Source organism: Bos javanicus, chromosome 3, assembly GCF_032452875.1.
Source record: "Bos javanicus breed banteng chromosome 3, ARS-OSU_banteng_1.0, whole genome shotgun sequence".
NCBI lineage: Eukaryota > Metazoa > Chordata > Mammalia > Artiodactyla > Bovidae > Bos > Bos javanicus.
In genome coordinates this window covers 51,355,169-51,370,067 of record NC_083870.1, presented here as the reverse complement: position 1 = coordinate 51,370,067, position 14,899 = coordinate 51,355,169, and the positions used below count along the sequence as shown (strand labels likewise).

At 38.6% G+C, this 14,899-nt stretch overlaps 1 protein-coding gene across 5 annotated transcripts in view; it reads left to right on the top strand.

Annotated features, from left to right (window-relative positions):
* Positions 1 to 14,899, top strand: part of RPAP2 (RNA polymerase II associated protein 2) — a 127,468-nt gene that overhangs the window by 96,077 nt on the left and 16,492 nt on the right. The window contains exon 13 of one of the 5 annotated variants that reach the window (XM_061411208.1): positions 7,262 to 11,836. The exons of 3 other annotated variants lie outside the window; for them this stretch is intronic. The gene's annotated coding sequence lies outside the window, so the exon portion shown is untranslated. Of the gene's footprint in view, positions 1 to 2,982; positions 3,954 to 7,261; positions 11,837 to 14,899 lie in introns of those variants that run through there. One more of the 5 variants, XM_061411207.1, reaches the window with a different exon arrangement.

The window sequence follows — 14,899 nt, the reverse complement described above, 5'->3', positions numbered from 1 at the left end:
AGCTCACCTAAGCTAACTCTAAAATGCATTGTGAGACCCCTCTAAACACTGGTATTGCCATTTACTAAGCTCTCAACTGATACAAGATTTAGCAGCTGCTTCCCTAGGCCTTGGGTGTCTGACCCCATCTGTAGTTCAGTCATGTGCTCTGCTGACTCAGAGCACACACTGGTCTTCTCTCCAGAACACTACTCCTTCACCCCATGTGGCATTCTTCATTATTGAAGTGTTACTTCAATAAGGCATAACCCCCAGGTTTTCATATGAACTCTGAATTTCAAAGAACAGAAAGGAATATTTTACAAAATCCCTGTTGCTCTTTCAGGGAAAATTTTTATTCTCAATAGCTTTTACTCTGAAAAGTAAACAGTATGATTCAGTTTCACTTTCTATTTAAGTACTTCAGCAACTAGCCCATATGCTGTTATATTCAGGCAATGGTGACTTTAAAAAAAAAATCTTTCCATTTGAATAATTCCCTTCCCTTCGTATACTCAAACACTTAAAATCCTCTCTAGGCTTAATATTTTAGTGGAATCTCTATAAGGTATTATTTAGCATCTTCTGCTTATGGTCATGTCCAAATACTAGGTAATCTTCCTACTCATTAGGGAACAGGATCCATTCTCTATAAAGATTTACCTAAACTCAAGGAAAGTGATACCACTGTGAAGTTTGAAAATCTTCCAAGAGTTTCACATTATAAGCCTGGCAGAAAAAAAGGAGGAAGGATGTCTAGAAGGCCACCTCTGTTGGGCTGAGGGTGGAGTGAGGAGCAGGGGTGACTTTCATCTGAAATGTGCCTAGAAAGGGCTGAATGAGGTTTAAACAGGCTCCTGGGGGCCTCTGAGGTGGAACTGGGTCACAGTACCTTAGCTGAAAGCAGTGGCACCAAGCTCTTCTCTCTCAATGAGCCTGCCTCGCCTCTGGTGGACCTATGGAGAAAAGCCTGGTCAAGGTGCTAGTTTTCAGTTTGCTTCCCAGCACCTCTGCACTCATAACTAAAGCAAAGGAGAATATTGCATGACTTCAGAAGAAAGTCAGCCACCTTGCAACATCTTCAGGAAATTCTGCACTCCCCTAGGGCTTGCAAAACTCCCTGTGTCTTGCAGACCAAAGGCAAGATCTCAGTCGCCTAGCTCTAGTTTGCATAATTAAAGAAAGTGGAAGCTGGTTATTTTCTGGTGACCCTTGACTCAACCAAGCTCACAGAGCCTATCACAAAAGTAAGACAGCATAAATTGAAGTGCTGTAGCAGTGAAAACTTTTATTATTTAGATGGGCAGGAAAAGCCAGGTCCCTGGATGGATACCCATCCTGAGCCCTGACCTGCTAGAGTCATACAGCCAAGACAGTGTTCACTTAACTATAATGTTATTCGAGTTGGCATACAAACAACAATAAAATTTCATATCATAATTTGTAAGACATTTCAGAGAAACAGTATACTAATATCTTCTATTATACTACCTATCTCCATTTTTTTATATGGAAAGCATAGCCAGTGATTTGTTAACTCCCTCCCTCCCACATTCTTACCTCTTTATTTTCTTTCTCCCATTATCCTATTAACATATTATCCATCTTTCGGGGAAAAAATTAAAACTGAATTTTAAAACTGTATTCAATATGGCCACATGGTAGGGGAGAGAGTCCACCCTCAGAAGTCAAGCAACTCTACCTCTTTTCTGTATCGGCATCCAGATAGATTTCCTTTGCAAGAGTCTTGAAACTCTGGGAAAGGATATGAAAAGCGCTGCTGCTGCTGCTAAGTCACCTTCAGTCATGTCTGACTCTGTGCGACCCCATAGACCCCAGCCCACCAGGCTCCTCTGTCCCCGGATTCTCCAGGCAAGAATACTGGAGTGGGTTGATAAGCACTGGGCTGGTCTAAATCCCTGACTATAAGAAAGCACAGACTAAGACCCAGAGTTGACACAAGTTCAAGCCACTTTTAGCAGAGAGATTGCTAGAAACCAGGTTTCAAACTCATAGTCTATGGCAACAAAAAAGTTCAATGAGCTTTGAAGAGAGAGAGAGGAGCACAAAACAGGACTCTCTTAATCAAAACCCACCTGGGATCAGGGCAGCCGCCCTGTCTGGGTGAGCTAAACTGAGATTCCTCCACCTCCACCCCCACTTCCGTTTTAGAACAAGGGTCACTGCCACAAAGAGAGCTGAACTTGTAGACAGGGTTTGGATTTGAGTCAGAACAATTTGGTTTTAAGGCTCAGAAATTTTTGTTTGAAGCATCCAGGCTTGGTTAGAGGTTAAAAGATCATAGGGCCACCCAGCAGTCCTTGGTTTTCTAGAGTTTGGGAAAACAGCTCAGTTGCATTAGAAATTTCTCAGGGAAGACCTCTAGGACAGAGAAGGAATATTTACTAAGTGGAAGAAGCATTTGCTGAAGATCTTTCTAACCCATTTCTGAGAGTTTCAACTCAACAAACCAGCAAACACACATGTCACAACTTTGTTCTTTCTGTGATTAAAGCCTTGAGTTTTTTTGTGAAAAGTGAAATGCCAAGAAAGTGAGCTCGCTCATGTTGGTGAGAGAAGTAAGGTTCTGGGACATCTGGGTGGGAGGAGTGGGAGAAATAAGTTAGCATTACTATGAGGACCCCAAATTAAAATTCTGGGTTAATTTATTTTTTAGGAGTATATGGAATTATCTGCCTGGATAAATGTCACACTCAGTCTTCAGCTTGTTCAGCTTCATGCCCTGGGATGGGGGTGGGCAGGCCTGACAGAGCAGCGTGGAGCTTTAGAGTCTCCCCTGAAACTGTTTCCTCACCACCACCACCACCACCCCACCCCCCGCCACAGCCTGCATTCCTGAGGAGCACTTTGTTTTAATTAATTTTAATTGGAAGCTAATTACTTTACAATATTATTGTGGTTTTTGCCATACATTGATATGAATCAGCCATGGATGTACATGTGTCCCCCATCCTGAACCTTCCTCCCCATCCTATCACTCAGGGTCATCCCAGTGCACCAGCCCTGAGTGCCCTGTCTCATGCATCGGACCTGGACTGGCGATCTGTTTCACATGTGGTAATATACATGTTTCAATGCTATTCTCTCAAATCATCCCACTCTTGCCTTCTCCCAGAGTCCAAAAGTCTGTTCTTTACATCTTTGTCTCTTTTGCTGTCTCGCATATAGGGTCATCTGAGGAGCACTTTAAAATCTGCCCAGCAGATGAAAACCTGTGCATGTAAGCACTTCCACTTACCACATCACTCTGTTTGACACCCCCCAAATTCTATGTAATTATTTTATATTGTTAAGTTAATCATGTTCCCATTATGGCTTGCAATGGGAATTATCTTTTATTTTCTGTCTGGCTATTGATTGTGGGGCTTCCCTGGTGGCTCAGAGGTTAAAGCGTCTGCCTCCAACGTGGGATACCCGGGTTTGATCCCTGGGTCGGGAACATCCTGGAGAAGGAAATGGTAACCCACTCCAGTATTCTTGCCTGGAGAATCCCATGGACGGAGAAGCCTGGTAGGCTACGGTCCTCGGGGTCGCAAAGAGTCGGACACGACTGAGCGACTTCACTATTCATTGTAAAAACTGATAAACATCTTTTACTATTGTGATTATGTAACTATTACTCAATACCACTGGTCAAAAGAAAAGTAATAGAATTCTGTATCACCAAAACTAGGATTTAACAGAAAAACCTGTAATCACTTTTTAAGACCCGGATGCATATCAGAATTATCTTGAAATTTTCTGAAAAATGTAAATGCCCAGGTATTGGCATTTTTTTTTTTCTCCAGAGCACCAGCTATGTTTCTGATGAGTATTCATGTTCAAAAACAACTGGACTATACGATTATCTTTTACTTTTATCTAGTTTGTTTCACTTTTTCTATTTCATATTCAGTGCTCCCAATTCATTTAGTTTATGTTTTCCAATTTCTCCATCTTTTTTTTCTTGTTGTTCCTTATCAAACATAGTAGAAAAGCTTATATATATATATATGTAATATGTATAATATATATATTTTAGAAAATATATGCATTTTTGCCTAACTAAAAACTTGATGACATTTTTATTTCATTTGTTTGACTTAATATGAATAGAATGCTAGATTTATAATTTAAAAATAGATATGCAACATATGCTGTGTATAGCATTGGGAACTATAGTCAGTATCTTGTAATAGCCTATAATGGAAAATAATTTCAAAAATGATATATGTGTATATGTATACCTGAATCACCTTGCTGTGTACCTGAAACACTGTAAGTCAACTATACTTCAATGAAATATATATATTAAGAAAAAAGAAATCTACCCAGGGCTTCAGAATCCTACACACTCATGCATTCATTTAACATATATTATTGAGCACTCACCATGGACCAGGCCTCCCCATCTGTGATTACTCACTGAGTGTGTTCCATGATGCCCTGTGCAGTTTCTCTGTGAGGTATGTAGGACTGTACTCTGTTCACTCCCTCACTCCCCCACAGAAACTTGTGGCCTACCTTGGGTTGTGAAACATTCCGTAAACTGTGAGCCTGGAAGGCAAATGGGAAAAGGCTGGGATTTGTGGCCAGGTTGGCCCAGTTGAAATCCTAACACTGGGGCTATTGGTAATAACTAGCTCGTTGATCATGGGTAGGTGGTTAACTTCTCTGAGCCTCAGCTTATTTGAAAATGGAAAATAATAAAAATACATTCCTCACAGGGTTATTTATTTAACAGGACTTAAAGATAAAGAGATCAGCAATATTAGGTAAATACACAGAGGCCACAACATCAGGTAAAAGCTTTTAAGATTCAGCACAATTTTTGTTTTTATTGTAATACTTTTCAAAGTAAAGGCTGTACAAAATTCACGCACTTACTTTGTACCAAACACTGTCCCAAGTATTTTGCATAGATTAAATTAGTTCACTCTAAAACAACTTTCTGAGGAAAGCACAAGTATTACACTAATTTTCAACAAAAGATGTAACTGAGGCACGGAGAGGTTAAGCGATCAAAGTCACACAATTAGTAAGTGGCAGTATGAGGCTTCAAATCATGTTCATATGCATAGTTCAAGAAACTCAAAATATTCTACAAGACATTATGAAAAACAGCCACCTTCTGCATTCCCTTCCCTGCCTTCCCACTCTGTATAACTAACATGCTTATAGAAGATGAGGATGTAAGTCTTGTACCACTACTAGAAACCACCACATACCTGACACTCCACATTTTCCCTCTTCCATCCTTTCAATATCATTTCTAATTAGAGTAATATTCAGTGTTTACATTTTTATCACCTATAATGCTATTACAGGCAGGCCATGCACTATGGTTTCTCATTCCTCCTCTTACAACTAGTAACTAGAATTAGTACTTGTCTTAGTTTTCTTAGTTTTTATGCATCTTTCACTAATCCATTACCAAACTCTCCACCCTGTTCATCTCCACTCCTATTTAAACACATCAGAAGTCTATCCATCCCTTGAACTCAGCTTTCCCAGAGCCTTTCTGTTCCAATCTGCACAGGATGCCTCTAGTTCTGCTGCACAGTTATCTGAGGCATTCCTTTCATCACCTCTGTAAGTACATTTGCTTCTTACTTGGGCTAGTTCACCTAGGTTCTTTAAATTTTGGTAAATTCTTTAAATTTTCATTTGTGGTTTTTGTATCCTACTGAAGAAATATTTGCCTACTCCAGAGTTGTGAAATTTTTTCTCTTAAGTTTTCTTCTATATAAAAGCTTTATAATTTAAGCTTTACTTTCTTTACATTTCTGTTACTTTTTGTGCATGGTGGAAGGTTAGGGATAAGGTTATTTCCATATAGCTATCCAGTTGATACAGCGTCATTTCTTGAAAAGATTTTCCTTTTCCCCACTGAAATACCTCAGACACTTTGTCAAAAATCACTGACTACAGAACTTCCTGGTGGTCCAGTGGACCACTGGTGCCAATGCAGAGGACACAGGTTCAATCCCTGGTCCGGGAAGATTCCACATGCCACAAAGCAACTAACCCATGCAGCACAACTGCTGAGCCCGAGTGCTGCAACAACTCAAGCCCGCACACCTAGAGCCTGTACTCCACAACAACTAGCCCACGTACCTAGAACCAGTACTCCGCAACTAGTTGCTACACCACACAAGAAGCCTGCACACCACAAAGAGTAGCCCCTGCTCACAGCAACTGAAGAAAGCCCATGTGCAGCAACGAAGTCCTAGCGCAGCCATAAATAAATAAATAATCTTTTTAAAAAAAGAAAGAAAAAAGAGCCATCTTTTAAAAAAAAGTCAATTTACTATACATGTTTGGGTCTGTTAACAACTCTCATTATCTTCTATTGACCCATATAATCTATCTTTATGCCAGTACCAAGAATGTCTTGATAACTGTAACTTTATAGTATGTCTTCAAATTAAGTAGTGTAAGACTTCCTTCTCTGTTCTTTTCAAAATTGTTTTGGCCATTTTAGCACTTTTGCATTACACTAGAAATTTTAGAATCAGCTTGATTATGATTGCATTGAATTTACAGGTCAGTTTGGAGAAATGGATGTCTCAGAAATATTAAGTCTTCAGATTCATGAACATGTCATACCTCTCCATTTATTTAGGTCTCCTTTACTTTATCTTAGCAGTGTTTTGTAATTTTTAGTATACAAGTCTCACATAAATCTTGGAAAATGTGTCCCTGAATATTTCATGTGTTTTTTTGAAATAATAAACTTTAGTTTTTAGAGCAGTTTTAGATTCATGGCAAAATCCAAGCACAGTGAGTTCCCATATACCCCACCCCCACATGCACACAACTACCCGACCTGAGTATTCACCCCTACCCAAGTATTTTTTATGTTACTGTAGTGTTAGTCGCTCACTCCTGTCCGACTCTTTGTGACCCCACAGACTGTAGCCTGGCAGGCTGCTCTGTACATGCGATTTCCCATGCAAGAATCCAGGAGTGGGTTGCCATTCCCTTCTCCAGGACATCTTCCCAACCCATGTCTCTCACAAGTGGATTCTTTTCCACCTGAGCCACCAGGGAAGCCTTATGTTATGATAAGTGGTATTTTAAAGTTTTCGTCTCCAAGTATTCATTGCTGGTATAAAGAAAAATAATTTTTATATATTGACCTTGTATCTTGTGAATTTTACATTAGTTCTAGCAGCTTTTCTATAGAATCAGAATTTTCTACAGAGTTAACCATGTCATCTGTAAATAATAGTATTTCTTCTTTGCCAATCTCTATGTCTTGCCTTATCACCCTGGATAGGATCTTCACAACAATATTAAAAAGTAAGTGGTGGAAAAAAAGAGCAGTGGTGGACTTGCCAGGCAGTACAGTAGATAAGAATTTGCCCGCCAGTGCAGGGGACACGGGTTCAATCCCTGGTCTGGGAAGATTTCATATGCCATGGAGCAGCTAAGCCAGAGAACCACAACTGCTGAAGCTGCAGGCTGCAACCACTGCAGCCAGTGTCCTAGGGCCTGTGCTTCACAAGAGAAGCCACCACAGTGAGAACCGTACACCACAATAAAGAGCGGCCCTTGCTCCACAGCTAGCGGAAGCGCCACGTGCAGCAATGAAGACCCAGCTCAACCAAAAACAGACTATTAAGAAAAAAAAGGAATGACAGTGGTGAGAGCATTCATCCTTAGATCTTAGAGGGAAAATAGTCTTTCACTATTAAGAATAAAATGTAGGTTTTCATGGAAAACCTTTATCAAGTTGAAGAAGTTCCATGGTATTCAGTTTACTGTAAGATTTTCATAATGGATGTTGAGTTTTACCAAAAGGCTTTCATGCATATCTAAAAGATATTTTTTCTTTATTTCTGCTAATGTAAATTATACTTATTGATACTTAAAAACCTTGCATCCCTGGGATAAGTCCTACTGAATCATGACATATTTACCTTTTATTAATAATATATTGCTGCTTAATAGTTTGTTAAAGATTTTTGCCTGTTCCTAAGGGACATTGCTTTATAATTTTTTTCTTTGTCTGGTTTAATATCAGTCTCATAAAATGAACTGGAAAGTATACTATCCAATTCTATTTTCTGAAAGTTCTTCAGGGCTAAAGGATTGGTATTAGCTCTTAAATTTTTGGCAGAATTCACCAATAATACCATCTGGGCCTAGGAGTTTTCTTTGTGAAAACATTTCTTAATAGGAATTTAATCACTTTCATTGATACATGGATATTCGGAAATGTTTCTTCTTGAGTCAGTATTGGAAAACTGTCTTCCAAGGAATTTTTCCATTTCATCTAAGCTGTCAAACATATTTGCACAGTTATTCATAATATCTTTTTATTATCTCCTTAATTAACAGGGTTTTAGTAGTGTTTTCTCTTTTTCTTATAGATACTGGAAATTTGTCTTTTTTCTTGATCATTCTATGTAATGTTGCAACTTTATTGATTTAAAAAAACCTAAATTTTTTATTTCATTAATTTCCTTTCTTTTTCTGTTTTCTGACTTTTATTATTTCCTTCCTTCCACTTCCTTTGGACTCAAATTGCTTCTTTTCTCCTAATTTCTTAAGGTGAAAGCCTCAATCACTGATTGGAGAACTTTCTTCTTTTCTAAGCTATACATATCTACTAAGCTGTATCCCATGAATTCTGAAAAGTTTCTTCATCTTTATTCAAAGTATTTTAAAATTTCTTTTGTGATTTCTAATTTGATCCTTACATTATTTAAAGATATGCTTTTTTTTTTTTGTACCAAATTTCTTTGTTAATACTTTTAAATTCCATTCTTATTAGAAAACATACTCTGTATGATTGTAATGTTTTACGTTTATTGAGACTTGTTTTCTAATTCATAACATGCCTAATGCTGTTGTTGAGTAGAGTGTTCTGTAAATGTCAGTTGGGTCATGTTGGTTGATAGTATTATCATCATCATCCAAATCCCTACTGATATTGCCAGTTTATCCTATTATTTACTAAAGGAGGAATGTTGAAACCTCTAACAATAACAGTCGGTTTGTTAATTTCTTTATCAGTTTTTGTTGCATGTATTTTGAAGCTTTGTTATTGGATGTACACACATTTAGAACTGTTATGTCCTCCTGATGAACTGTACTCTCAACTACTATGAAATGACCTTCTTTATTCCATATGAAATTTCTTGTTCTAAGATATCCTTTGCTATTAATATAGTCATGCTAGCTTTTTTCTGATTGGTGTTTGCATGGTATAACTTCCATCCTTTTACTTTTAATCTACCTGTGTATTTATATTTAAGATAGATTCCCTCTAGACAGAGCACAGTCGGGTTTTGTTTTTTTATCCTAACTGGATAAAAGTCTATCTCTGCCTTATAATTGGGGTATTTAGACCTTTATATTTGATAATAATTAATATGGTTGGGTTTAAGTATATCATCTTCATATTTGTTTTTTATTTTTTGTTTTCCCTTTTTGCCTGCCTAATTTTATATTAAGTGTTTTTAGCACTCCAATTTATCTCCAATACTGATTTATCAGCTATGCTGCTGCTAAGTCGCTTCAGTCGTGTCCGACTCTGTGTGACCCCATGGACTGCAGCCTACCAGGCTTCTCTGCCCATGGGATTCTCCAGGCAAGAACACTGGAGTGGGTTGACATTTCCTTCTCCAATGAGTGAAAAGTGAAAGTGAAGTCGCTCAGTCGTGTCTGACTCTTAGCGACCCCATGGACAGCAGCCTACCAGGCTCCTCCATCCATGGGATTTTCCGGGCAACAGTACTGGAGTGGAGTGCCATTGCCCTCTCCCTTATCAGCTATAGTTCTCTGCTTTTCCTTTTTGGTTTGGGGTTTTGTTTTTGCTTTTTTTTTTTTAAGTGAGTGCTCTAGGGTTTAAAATATGCATATTTTATCTATCACATTGCACCTTCAAATAATATCACTTGAAATATAACGTAAAAACCTAATAATAAACTTTATAACTATCATCTCATCCCTTCCATCTGTGCTACTATTGTCATACATTTCACTTCTATATATCATCTAAACCCTGGCATGCATATAATTTTTGCTTTAAATAGTCAATTGTATTTTAAATAAAAATTTTAATGAGAAGGAAGATAGTCTTTTATATTTACTCACATTTATGCCATTTCAAGTACTCTTCATTCCTTTGTGTAGATCCACATTTCCACCTGATTTTTTCCTTCTGCCTGAATAACTTATAAATTATTTCAACTTTATTTGTTAGAAAAAAAACTATTGTTTTGCCTTCAGTTTTGTTTTTCTTGTTGTTTGTTTGGGGTTTTTATTGGCCAGACCATGTGGTCTGTAGGATGTTAGTTGCCCAACCAAGGATTGAACTTGGGCCCCGGCAGCAAAAGCACTGAGTCATAACTGCTGGGCCACCAGGGAATTCTCTTGCCTTCACTTTTGAAGAATGCTTTCACATATTTCCAAGCTATCATTTTCTTTAGCACCTTAAAGATGCCATTCTGTTGTCTCTGGCTTGCATAGCTTTAGTCTACAGTGATCCTTACCTTTGGTTTTCTGTGCATACTGTCTTTCTTCCCTCTAGCTGCTTTTAAGATTTCTCTATCATTGGTTTTCAGCAACTTGATTATGATGGGGTTCAGTGTGAGTTTCAGGGTTTGCAGTTTTATCCTGCTTGGGGTTCACCAAGCTTCTTAGATCACTGTCTTAGCATATTTATCAAATTTAGAAAGGTTTTCACCATTGTTTCTTAGTATTATTTCTTGGTATTCAGAAAAGATTTAACATTTCTGGAGCTCTTTTTCTGCATAACTGTCTCTTGCATGGAATTCTTCCTCACAATTTTTAGCTACGTCAACCTCCCTGACCTCCAATCTCTGTCCCCACCAGTCAGTGAGACCACTGTGCTACACTTGCGACCCCCGCCAGACCCTGCTCCATGATCCAGAATGTACCTCTAGGTAAAAGCCTAGGTGACGACAGAGCTCACTTCATTTGTCTCTCTTCCCTCAGGAATCACAATCCTGTACTACTTCTAGTCCAACATCAGAAAACAGGTGTTGCATACATTTTGTGCAGTTTCTGGTTGTTTACAGTGGCAGGGTAAATGTGATCCCTGTTACGCCATGATAGATTAAAGCAGAAGTACACTTATCCTTTTTTAAAAATCCATTTACTAACAATTTTGAGGAAGTAGTGGAAAGTAAACATGAGTTATATCTACCACAGTTAGCTAGAAATTCACTTTAATTTTTAAAATTATAAACAAGACATAATAGTTTTTTAATTAATAATTATCCCAAAACAGTGAGAAGGATAAAAACTGTTTCCAGCTTTTCACTGGACAGTCAAAGTGTGAGTCATAGTCATTTTCTTTACTAACTTTGAGAAGGATCTCCTGATAAAAAGAACTGTTCCCAAAGCTTATACTGCTTTTTCTCCAAACACAACACTTACCATTATCTAAGCTTAAGCTGGTTATTCAAGTGTCGTCTTGGCAATGTAACTTGTATGATTTTGCTCTAAGAAGTACAATTTTGAACAATATTTTTGTAGTTCTGGTCTCCTCTCTACCTTTACTGACAAAATTAATCAGTTTCCTACACTTACTCTGGAAAATACCATTTGATTTAACAGAGAGGTAGCCATACTTTGTTTTAAAATTGTGGGGCGTTCCCTGGTACCTAGTTGTTAGGATTCTGGACTTTCACTGCCATTGCCCAGGATCAGTCCCTAGGTGGGTAACTGAGTCCCACAAGCCAAGTGAACTGCCAAAAAAAAGAAAAAAAAAAGATGTCGAAGTTTTATGGCTTTGTGCCACCATAGGACAGCATATCACAAGAAACAATACCCTTAGGGATCATTACAATAAAATCCAATAAAGTCCACTTTTCAAACAGTCAGCACTATATTTCTTATTTGAACTTCTCATTTTCAGCTATGATGCCAAGTCAACAGTCCTATAAATTATTTTGTCCCCTAGCTCATAAAGATTCATGGTGTATATTCAAACTGTAGCCCTATTCAACATTTACACTTACAGAGTTATTTTGTATTGCACTATTTCATCATTAATTTTACTGTTCAATGAACTACTTTTGTATCATGACAAATTTAATGCAACACAATAGTAACAGTAAAAATACAGGTTTTTACAATTAAGAATTTTAACACTATCCTGACACGAAACACATTATCGCAAATAATCTATAGTTGATAACTGAAATTATCTACCAATGCAGTCCTTGCAGTGAATAAAAAGAAACAATTATTAAGGTAACATGGCAACCCACTCTAGTACTCTTGCCTGGAGAATCCCTTGGACAGAGGAACCTTGCCGGCTACAGTCCATGGGGTCACAGAGTCAAACACGACCAAGCAACCGACACATAAAATTGAGGAGATACTTGATGACACAAGTGTGCAGTTCATCTACTCTCCCACTCCTGCAGGAAGCAGGATGGGGCAGGCAGCACCTGGGAGGCAGGATGGCGCACCCCCACCCCTCCATCCCTTCTGGAAATCCTGGGGCCTCAGTGCCTGCAACAGCTGGCCTTGGGCAAATAAAAGACTAAGTTGTTTACTGGCAAAAAAAAAAAAAAAAAGATGGTAACAGAACTTCCTGCTCACTTCACATTCTAATAAGGTTATGCTCAAAATCCTTCAAGCTAGGCTTCAACACCAGTACATGAACCAAGAACTTCCAGATGTTCAAGCTGGGTTTAGAAAAGGCAGAGGAACCACAGATCAAATTGCCAATATTTATTGGATCATGGAAAAAGCATGGGAGTTCCAGAAAAACATCTACTTCTGCTTCACTGACTATGCTAAAGCCTTTGACTTGTGTAGATCACAACAACCTGTGGAAAATTCAAGAGATGGGAATACTAGACCACCTTACCTGTCTCCTGAGAAACTTGTATGTGGGTCAGGAAGCAACAGTTAGAACTGGATATGGAAAAACTGAGTGGTACAAAATTTGGAAAGGAGTACAACAAGGCTGTATATTGTCACCCTGCTTAACTTCTATGCAGTGCCAGGTGCCGGTCTGGATGAACCACAAGCTGGAATCCAGATTTCTGGGAAAATATCAATAACCTCATATATGCAGATTGCCTCTCTAATGGCAGAAAGCAAAGAGGAACTAAAGAGCCTCCTGATGACAGTGAAAGAGGAAAGTGAAAAGGCTGGTTTAAAGTCAACATTCAAAAGACTACACATTAAAAATCTATACATTAAAATGATGGCATCTGTTCCCATCACTTCACAGCAAATAGAAGGGGAAAAAGTGGAAGCCATGATAGATTTTATTCTCTTGGGCTCCCCAATCACTGCGGACAGTGACTGCAGCCATGAATTAAAAGATGCTTGCTTCTTGGAAGGAAAGCTATGACAAACCTAGACAGCATATTAAAAGCAGAGACATCACTTTGCTGACAAAGGTCTGTATAGTCAAAGCTGTGGATTTTCCAGTAGTCAAGTACACATGTGAAAACTGGACCAAAAACAAGGTGGAGCACTGAAGAATTGATGCTCTTGAATTGTGATAATGGAGAAGACACTTGAGAGTCTCTTCGACAGCAGGGAGATCAAACCAGTCAATCCTAAAGGAAATCAACTCTGAATATTCATTGGAAGGACTGACGCTGAAGCTCCTATACTTTGGCCACCTGAGGCACACAGCCAACTCATTGGAAAAAACTCTGAAGCTGGGAAAGATTGAGGGCAGGAGAAGTGGATGGCAGAGGATGAGATGGTTAGATAGTATCACTGACCCAATGGACATGAATTTGAACAAATTCAGGGAGACAATGGAGGACAGAGGAGCCTGGCATGCTGCAGTCCATGGAGTAACAAAAGGTTGGACATGACTTAGTGACTGAACAACAGCAACAAATAAAAATTCTATGGAAATTTTAACTGATCTTACATTTTAAATTAGTTAAGTGTATGTGAACAGAATTGCCCCATCAGTTTTTCCTCTAAAACCATCAAATCAATTGCAAACTCCTTGACAGATCACCAGAGTTTGTGGACTACCTTTGAGAAACTCTGTTTTAAGAATAGGCATTCATATCTCTAATCAATGGAAGTACTTATTGATTATCAGTGCTTCACACAAAGATGATATTTAATACCCATATAATTTTTTAAACTATATTTTAGTTTTGTACATGTTAAGCTATTCTAAACTCTGAGGTTACAGTGGTGAAAAAGAGGGGTATTGTCTTTCTCTCTACTGGAAAGAAGCAGACAATATAAAGAAAACAGGTTAAGTTCATAAAATGTGAATGATATAAAAGAAATAGTGTAATGAAATAAAGTGTGACTTGAAGAGAGCAGGAACTAATTTAGATAGAGTGTTCCGGGAAAATCTCACTAAGAAGGCCACAGCTGAAAAGAATGCTGAAATGAGAAGGAAGCAGGCATTGAGGAACTGAAAACATACTAGGCAGAAGACCCAGAAAGAGAAAAGGACCCAAGGCAGTGGTAGTGGTTTGGCCTTTTGGGGGGAACAGAGAGAAGGTTGAGGGGCCTGAAGCAGAATGAGCAAGAGAAATGAGAGGATGAGAAGAGGCTGGGAAAACACTCAAATGCCAGATTAGCAGAGCCTTCTGGGCTGTGGTGATTTGGGAAGCTACTAGAAGACTGCAAGCAAAAGAATGACAGGGGCTAATATATCTATACAAAAGTTTGCTGGATGTTCCACAGAGTATGAAAAAGCTGGAGAGAAGCAGAGCAAAAGTCCCTTGGAGATGAAAGGAGATGAGAGTCCCTTGGAATGAAAGGAAATCAAACCAGTCAATCCCAAAGGAAATCAACCCTGAGTATTCATTGGAAGGACCAATGCTGAAGCTGAAGCTCCAATATTTTGTCCACCTGATGCGAAGACTGACTCATTGGAAAAGACCCTGATGCCGGAAAAAATTGAGGGCAGAAGGAGAAGGGGACAACAGAGGAT